Source organism: Urocitellus parryii, chromosome 11, assembly GCF_045843805.1.
Source record: "Urocitellus parryii isolate mUroPar1 chromosome 11, mUroPar1.hap1, whole genome shotgun sequence".
NCBI classification, from domain to species: domain Eukaryota; kingdom Metazoa; phylum Chordata; class Mammalia; order Rodentia; family Sciuridae; genus Urocitellus; species Urocitellus parryii.
In genome coordinates this window covers 123,678,493-123,687,460 of record NC_135541.1, presented here as the reverse complement: position 1 = coordinate 123,687,460, position 8,968 = coordinate 123,678,493, and the positions used below count along the sequence as shown (strand labels likewise).

At 49.1% G+C, this 8,968-nt stretch overlaps 1 pseudogene; it reads right to left on the bottom strand.

The window, feature by feature from the left end:
- Positions 1-823: 823 nt before the first annotated feature.
- Positions 824-1,087, bottom strand: LOC113175859 (late cornified envelope protein 3B-like; annotated as a pseudogene).
- Positions 1,088-8,968: the final 7,881 nt, after the last annotated feature.

Sequence of the window (8,968 nt, the reverse complement as noted above, 5' to 3'; positions counted from 1 at the left end):
AACGGTCAATACATGCCTTTCTTAGCCACCCCCAGCCCACAAAAATATCTATTCATGCTTTAAAGTTTTGTTTCGGCTGGGTTTATTCCCCCTAGAGCGAGGCCCACCTCACAAAGGATGAAAATTGATAATTGACGGCAAGGCAAGAAAATGAAGGTACCAACCTACATTAAGTGGGAAAGTGCGCACTCTAATGGATGTCTGTTTCAAGTTTATCCCCCGTGCTTAAAATGTCACCTGGCACATTGGGATTCACAGTACTTTTGTTAGTCACCTTTTTTCCTGTGGACATATTACCTCACAACTCGGGGAGGGAAGGTTGGCCTTGGCTCAGTTGCACAGGTCTCAGCCCACGGCCAGCGGGCTCCATTGCTCTGGGCCTGAGGTGGGCAGACCTTGGTGGTGGCAAGATGGGGCAGAGAAAAGCTGTTCAGCTCATGGCAGTGGGGAATCAGAGAGAAGAGAAAGGAAGGGGCCAGGGACAAGATACTGTCCCCAAGAGCATGCTCCTAGTGACTTGCTTCCTCCAGTCATTCCCCACCTGGTCACAGTTCCCACCTCCTCTCGTTCAAGGATCAATCCCTTGAATGGATCAATTTGCCCATGAGGCCCCACTCTCTGGACATGGCTCCTGGGGACAAAGTCTTCAACCCACGAGACTTTTGGGGACATCCCAGATCCAAATCATAACATGCGTGAACACTTGGGCTGTTCAGCTCAGGAGAAACTGGGATTCCTAAGGAAGGGTGCATCAGGCTGGGGCTTTTCCTCGGATCTTGGGATCCTTGTTTCCTTTGAAATCACCTAAGCATCAGGATTCAGGTCAGCAGCAGCCCCCAGAGCTGTGGCCACACCCAGGGCCCCAGACTGCTGACCACTGCCGTGTCACGGGAGTCTGAGCTTTGGCGCTGGCATCAGTGGGAACAGCTGCCGCCCTGGGATCTGGGGACAGCGCAGCCCTCAGAGCTTGGAGCACGGCCGGAGAAGGCTGCAGGCAGTCACTGTGCTGGGCTTTTGGGGGGGGGGCCCTGGGTGAGGGGCCCTTGGGAGGGGGCTAGCACTGCTGCTGCTTCTGCTGGAAGGACATCTCCACTGGAGTCAGTGAGCCTGGGCAAAATAAAGCCCAAACGAAATGCGTGTCGATGCTGAGTTCTGGCCAGCATCTCCACATTCTTGGGTTCAGCTGGAGATTCTTTCCTGCTAAACTCAGTCAGTCCTTCAGTAGGAGGTGGAGAAAGAAAGTTAAGACTGATTTGGATTTACATGGACCCCAAGAGATGATTTATCCTGCCTCCCTTCTCTCCCTCCTGCCAGGAGGACAGATGACAGGTCTCCTGGGCCAGCCTCCGAGGTTTCTCTGCACAGGTCCCCACAGGCTATCCCACAACCCAACGTGAACAGCGCCCCCTGCAGGTATCCAGTGCCCCCAACACACAGAGCTCCATCACTCTCCAGGCTTCCCATCCCTTAACCACAGGGAAGGGGTGAGAGGGAGGGAGGACTTGAGGAAGCAGCAAGGACATCTCCGGGAGAGAGCAGACAGGGAGCAGGAGATCCTGAGGTCGGCTGCCCACGGGCTCCTCAGCTTCCTCCTCCTCCCAGTCTGGCTCTTCCTGGTCATGGTCCTGCTGCCCACCACCAGCCCTCACCACCACCCCACCCTGTCTTCCCTCCTCCCTCTCCCTGTTGCAGAACAAACGTGTCTGCTCACCCCTTCCAGCTCTGTTCCTCCCCCCAGGAGGACCTGGTTCTGTGGGGGCAAGAGAAGGCTCTTCCCGAGGCAGCTGTGGGCTGAGAAACAGGGGACCCAGCCCTCTGTGCTGAGCTGGGTTATAGAGTGCACGGCTCAAGTGGGGTCCTTGTTCCAACGCCAAGAGGCAGCGCCATACTCCCTCTCCCTCCCTCTCTCCCTCTCTCTACCTCCCCCACCTCTCTCTCTCTATCTCTCCCTACACACACACACACACACACACACACACACACACAACCAGGCTTTCAACAATGTGCTACACATATTTTGAGAAATGACAAAGGGTAAACAGGAAATTTCAATGACAGTCCCATTAACCATGGCTCAAACCCTCTGGCTGCCATCCTAATTTTATTTACCCATTCAGCTCGCACACCCTGAATTCAGAACACGTCCTTTGTGGTTACTGGCAATATGGAAATAAACAGGATGCGTTTCTGCCCTTGAGTAGCTCACAGCCTCACAGGAAGTCAGACAGCTGGACATTCAGCTCTGATCCTATGAGCTAAGTGGTGGACACAGGTGCTTGCCAAGGCCACAGCCCTGGGGTCACCACCGTGGCTTTGTCGAAGCCCCCGGGAGGGAGGTAGTGCAATCAGCTCTAGTCCTGGGGAGTTGCTGGAGCTGAACTTGGTGGACGTGGAGAATGAAATGTGAATGGGAGCTGGGTGGGAGAGAGGGACTGGGGCCATGGCTGGAGAAGCTCTTTGGAGAACTTCATGGCACCTGAAGTGCATCACAAGGTGCTGGGTGGGAGAGGAGAGCTGAGGTGGGTCTTGGTGGAGGAGCTGCCCATGTAAAATGTGACGTCACTTGTGGGGACAACAGCAACCACAACTGACAGTACAGGAAGGGAGTCCTGTTGTTGCTGTAATTGAAGCCACATTCAGCTGACGTATTCCTGAACTCTAATCTGTGGGGAGCCGCTCTGGACAGTAGCTGTGTACACACCTTTAAGCCCTGAGTAAAGAGGTACTGAACAATTATTGTGCCCCGAAATACAAGGACATTTACCCCAGCTCGGATAATGAGGCACGCTGGCTCCAGGAGTAGGTGTCACCAGGTGGGGTTGATCTACACTCACCTGTTCATTTGTAGTCCTACCCCTTGCCCTTTTTTGGATAGAATGTTCTAAGAAACAGCGTCCCCCAATAAAAGCCAGCTCTAGAACATGCACCCCCCGCCCCCCATCAGCCTCTCTTTCTCTTGCCTGCCTCGTGGGAGCCTGAGGCCGGGAGCTGGGGAAGTTGTCTTGAAGCTCAGAAAAAGGTATTCCATGTCTGCGTGTCTTTTTGCATTGCCCCAAATTTCACTCGAGTGACTTTGGTTCAGTAGCCCACGCTGGACGGGAGCTGCACTAATCTTCGTCTCACAAATCACCAGAAGCTTTGCAATGTTCTAGATTTTTCCAGTAGGTTTGAGCTTATTGTAGTACACAGCGCCAACCTTGGCAAGTACCCTTAGGGGAAACCCAACCGCTTGCTTCAGGGCCACCAAGTCTCTGCTAAAAGTTCAGTTGATTTCTTTGCCTCCCAGTTGTGTTCTCGCCCTGCCTGCCCAGCACTGATCAACGGTCCTGGGTAAAGTGGGGGCAGAAGTCAGCTTCTCTTTTTGGAATCTTTACCCCTTTGGTTCACATCGGCTTGGCATTTCTGTGCTGCCTTCCAAATTACAACTTGTGGTTTATCAGAGTTTCCTAGTTGTGTTAGTTGGAAGAACTAGTCCTCCTTCTACCCAACAGTGACAGTTGGCAAGGGATATTTTGTTATTAGAAAATCTATCCATGTAATTCAGTGATTTATAAAGAAACCCAAATTGACTATTTCAATGGATGTAGAGAAAGCATTTGACAAACCTCACTAGCACTCTCCATGTAAACCTCAGATGACATGTCGCTGAGCAGACGATTCTTATCTTACTAACTAGTGACTAGTAAAATCCTGCAGGGTGTCTTCAGTCAGCCTTCTTGAACAGGAAGTCCCAAGGTTAAGTCTTTTTTCTTCTTCTTCTTAATTTTAGCTGATAAATGAATTTTATCCAATCATTTTATTATCAAAACACATTTTTAAATTTATTCAGATGATGATTCTTCCCCTGTTGGAGCAATAGGTAAGCACTTCATTTATAAAACTGCTTTAAGTACATTGCCTTTAAAATATTTTTATGTCAGATGAACCCAAGACTCGTTAAGGCAAAGAAATTAATCCAAAGTCATAGATGAAATGCTGCAAAGCCAGAGCTAGAACCTACTTTTTTGAGTCCTGATCTAGTGCTGGGCCTTAACCAACTTAGAGGTTCACACAAAACTGTGCAGGGTCCCCTCATTACTGAGTGACATAGGTACTCCTGTATTGTGAAAACTAGTAACTCCTAAGTACTTTAGGAGATCTGTCAAAAATCTTCCTAAGTTTCAACTTCATCTCTTGACCACAACTTGTTTTTCCTCCCCACTCCCATTTTTCAGGAATAGGGACCCCACTGGAATCACAGACATTACTTTTTATTTTCTGACTCCAGGTTGCATTTTAAAAGCACGGATGCAGGCTGGCCTCCCTGCCCTCCCACCCCCGCAGGTTCTCTGTTGACAGGCAAACTCCAGTCCTTAGCTCCAGACCTGCCCTCCCATTCCCTGGGATCCTGCCTGGGCTTTGGGAGCCTCCCTCTCCTTTGCTCTGGTTGTCCATCAGAACCCGCCAACAGAGGGCGCTAGAGGGAAGGAGCAGCCCGGGGAGGAGAAGGGGACCCGGAGCTCCCCTCCAGCAATCCGCCCTCCTGCCTCAAATCTGGCTGCAGCAGCTGGTTTGGTTCCCATTTCCCCCTGTGTCTAGAATTATCGTCTCCTTCTCACAGGAGCACCAGCAGGTCTAGCCAGGGCCCTTCTCAGAGGCCCAGGTTCCAGCCCTGCAGAGGGCCTTGTCCAGTTTTCCAGTTTCCAAGAACCCCCACTTCTCCCCTTGGCCCCAGGCTCAGGAGTGGAATAGAATCCCCATCTGTCTTTCCCGTTCTCCAGCACCTGTCTCCCCATTTCTCATTGTGTCTGTCAATGTGAGAGAGATTTTCCTGGACACACACTGATGAGATCTCTAGCAGGTCCACAACGTGGAACCGGGAGGTAAAGGAAGATCTGAAACCGTGGTGTACCCATGCCATGTCAGGACGAGTGACAACTTTACTGGCACAAAATGTGACGTGAAAATAAGCAGCGTACCCATTTCAAAAAATTCTATTTGATAGTTTTAAAAAATAACACTTCTGAATTCCCCTCTTCACTTTATTATCTGCCACCCCTTGCTATCAGAGAGGTATTGAAATGTTAAATATTCATGTGTCATATAGAGCAAGTTTATGGTTCCTTAACAGTGGGAAGATTTTGTAAGGGGAAAGAATGTAAGTATCCAATTCTTATAGAAGCCCATTGTCAGAAAACCAGACTCTCTCCCAGTGCCCCAGAGTGTGATGTAGTAGATGCTAAGCCCATTTTGTCCCATTATCCCAGATGTGGAACTACAAACATTTAAATTTAATATAGAATATATGATAATAATAAAGATATAATTATCATTTTTATAATATTGAGATAACATATATGTATATATAAGCCCTAGATTATTATTTCCAGCCTATTTTAATGTACTTGCGTCAATTATGTTAAAATATTGGCAGAATTGAAAACTTGGACTTAATGGTTTAATAAATTCTTATACTAGGAGGGAGGGAGGGAGGGAAGGAAGAGAGAGAGAGAGAGAGAGAGAGAGAGAGAGAGAGAGAGAGAGAGAGAGAATGAGAGAGAGAATGAGAGATTGTGTGTGTAAGTGTGTAGTTTGATTGGCTGAAGATACTAGGAAGCCTGTGGGAGCTTCCAAAGGAGGAGTCAGTGGCTGCAGATTCCCAAGTTTATAAAACATCTGGATTGGGTTTTAGGGTGGCTGAGCTCCCACCAAAATGTCCTGCCAGCAAACCCAGCAGCCATGCAGCCTCCTCTTAAAGGGCCCACCACCAAATGTCCTCCCAAGACACCCCGCTCTGATCCCTTCCTGCAGTGGCTTCAGCTCCAGGGCTGCTGTGGCCTGGGTTGGCTTTGATGCCAGAGCTGCAGCTACTGCTGTTGCCTCTGGGCTGCCGCCTGCCTGGGACCTGAGCCTCAGCTGAACAACCCACAGGCCAAAGGCCTGCGCCAGTCTCTGTGCCTTCACCCCTTCACGAGCTCCTGGCTGCAGCACATGCTGCACCAGGCCTGTGTCAGGGGTGGCCACTGGCACAGCACCGGGGCTGGCTCCCCACTTCCCTCCTGATATCTGGAGGCCACTGCGTGAAACAGCTGCTTCACCTCAGTAAACCTGTGAGACCTCCTTGATCCTGCGTCACCTTTTGTTTGTTTTAGGTTTGTCTTACCACCACTTGCCGAGTCCTAGTCCTCTCTGAACAGATCCCTAGGTTTCTAACTTTGGCTGAACGGGAGGAAAATCAATCTCTCAAACATAAAGGAATTAATTGTTTACAATACATCTATGTCACGTTCCACGGGACTAGAACACTCAGGGTCACCCCAGGGGAACTGGGCTGCACAGAATAATCACACAAGAGACACAGTCCCTTTTTCTTTGAGGTCCTGTGACGACTCCTCTGACCTTAAGGGTCTGGAGAGAGAGAGAGGGGAGAGAGAGAGAGAGAGAAAGAGAGAGAGAGAGAGAGAGAGAGAGAGAGAGAGAGAGAGAGAGAGAGAGAAATATGAACCTTTTTATCTAGGAGAAGCCATTCAAATGAGGCAGGGGGTCAGGTTCAGGGGGCTGAGTCTAGGTTCCTGACGTCCACTGTCAGCAGGTTGACTGACATCTAGGAAGGCCACACCCAAGGGCAGAGCAAGAGAAGGGGACACACACAGGGAGTTTCCAGGGAACAGTCTATCCCAAACAGGGCAAGGGGTAATATCACAAAGGAATTGAGTGTAGCTCAACCCCAGGGGCTACATGCCTACATCTGAAGACACACTTTCAACTTCCTGGACTGGGACAACGTCCAGGTCACCACGGGATGTAGTGATCGTCAAAGCCTCTTGCTTCAGGATGGAAGGTGCCAATCATTCAGAGTGGCTCCCCTCATATCTGTGCTTTGATTTAATAGACCTAAAATGTGAATGCATTGCTGAGACAAACGAAGTAGGTGTATAACGGTGTATCAAGGAGAATCCTACGGCAAAAGTGTACTGAAAATGTTCCTTTAATAATCAACTTTAGGTAACTGTGACAGAAATGCCATTTTTTATAAAAGGGTTATAAAGTTGGACAATGTTTAATAAATCCCCTTTAAGTCAAATTTTGGACTAATCTATAAATTTGTGCTCAGTTTTTGCTGCTAAGTTAGTTCTTACTTAAGAACCTGTGCAAGGGAATGCTCTGGCTTCCTGGAGTTCAGAGGAGAGGAACAGAGCCACCTGTTCGGATTCTTAGTGCCTTCTTATGCTCAGGAAAAGCTAATTCCACTAAGCCCTGCTGACATCCACACATTAAAACAGGTCTGCAGGACCCAGGAGGGGATGGCCACAGGATCTGTCCTCCGCACTCTATGATGTTGGGACGGGATGTCTCGAAGACCAGCTCCACCAGCTCCCAGAAGGTGAGGGATGGGACGTGATGAACCCCTAATCTACCTCAGGACCCATCCTTGCTGGGCCACCAGAATGCTCACTGAGATAAGGCCTAAGAAATACGGCGAGGTCTGAAGGGGATTCCTCGTACCACTTGAAGACCCCCAGTGCAATGGCCTCATCTACCTGAATGCCTACAGCTAACAGTCGGGTAGATTCTATTTGTCAACCCTCCGTCTCTCCTTTGGAATATGGACAAGGTAGGCAGAGACTATATTTCTTCTATATTGTCTTGTGTCTCCAGAGTTGGCTAAGTCATCAGTTACTACCTGTGAAGTGTGTGACAGAGTGACTAATGGATTCTGATTCCTGCTCTTACTAACAGGGGACAGTCCAAGACAATTCTTAGATTCTTCCCTTTGTAAATGCTTTGCTCTTTTTTAATCACCATAGCATATTCCTCTCCAATTATTCTCATAAATCCTGCTTCATAGTTATCTGATCTGCTCACGACAGAATCTTTGGAAATAGTTCCTTGATTAAAGAACATTTCAGAGTGTGAGTTTGCAATGATTGGTAATGGTTTATTACAGAGGCCCTATCTGTCGAAATATCTTGCAATCCCAGTGACTAAATGGATATGAAGATGGGATATAAATAGACACAAGCAGAAAGGCATTCTGGAAACACAGATAGGGTGTCTATGTTGCCGTTTTGAGGAGAAATCCTTCCTCTTTAGAAAAATCTGTCTTTGCTCTTATGACCATCAACTGATTGGATGGGGCCCATCACATTATGGAAAGTTAGCCACATGAAAAAATATCTACACAGCAAGATCCAAACAGTTATTTAAAAAATCTGGGTACCACCAGTCAAATTAACTCATAAAAGTGATCCTCAACAGGGACTGAAAAGCTAAGTGAAGGATGTTAGAAGTATGACCCAAGAGACTCGAGAGGGGCTAGCAGGGGTGAGAATGCACTGGGAACATGAAATGACAGTTTCTTGTCACTGAGGGTAAAGGCACATTTTGCACAGACCTTTGAAGAGCACTTGGGGAAACAGAAACTTCTACCTGGCAGCCCCCAAGTCCCGACAGGGCTGTAACCCTGGGAGGGCAGGAGCAGGGGAGAAGCCCAGGGCTGAGGAGCTGGGCCTTGGCAGTTTGGTTCCTGACAGGTGTGCTCAGTAGCAGTCACAGCTCAGTGGCTCCAGGATTGGAACCAGTGGTGGCTCTGGCCGACGCTGCTCCCAGTGTGGGACCCTCTTTCTGTCCTATGGAGTCATTGGCCGTCACATGGTGAGAGAGTGGGGTGTGCCCACTGGGGTGGGCCAGCTCAGGCATCGCTTCCTCTTCCTATAAAGCCAGTGGTTTCATCACAGCACCCCCCCAGGACCTTATCTAGCCCTGTTACCTACAAAAGGCCCCACCTCCAAATACCATCCGCATTTGAATCTGGGGACCAGGTTTGCAACCCATGAACTCTTGGGGAACACCAGGAAGTCATAGAAAGGGCTAATGAGACAAAGGGTCGTCCCACTCAGGGAGCTCACACCCGATGGTGTGGGGACTGCAGAGGCAGAGGCAAGAATGCCTACAAGGAGGTGTGAACAAATCTCAGGGTTTTCTGAGA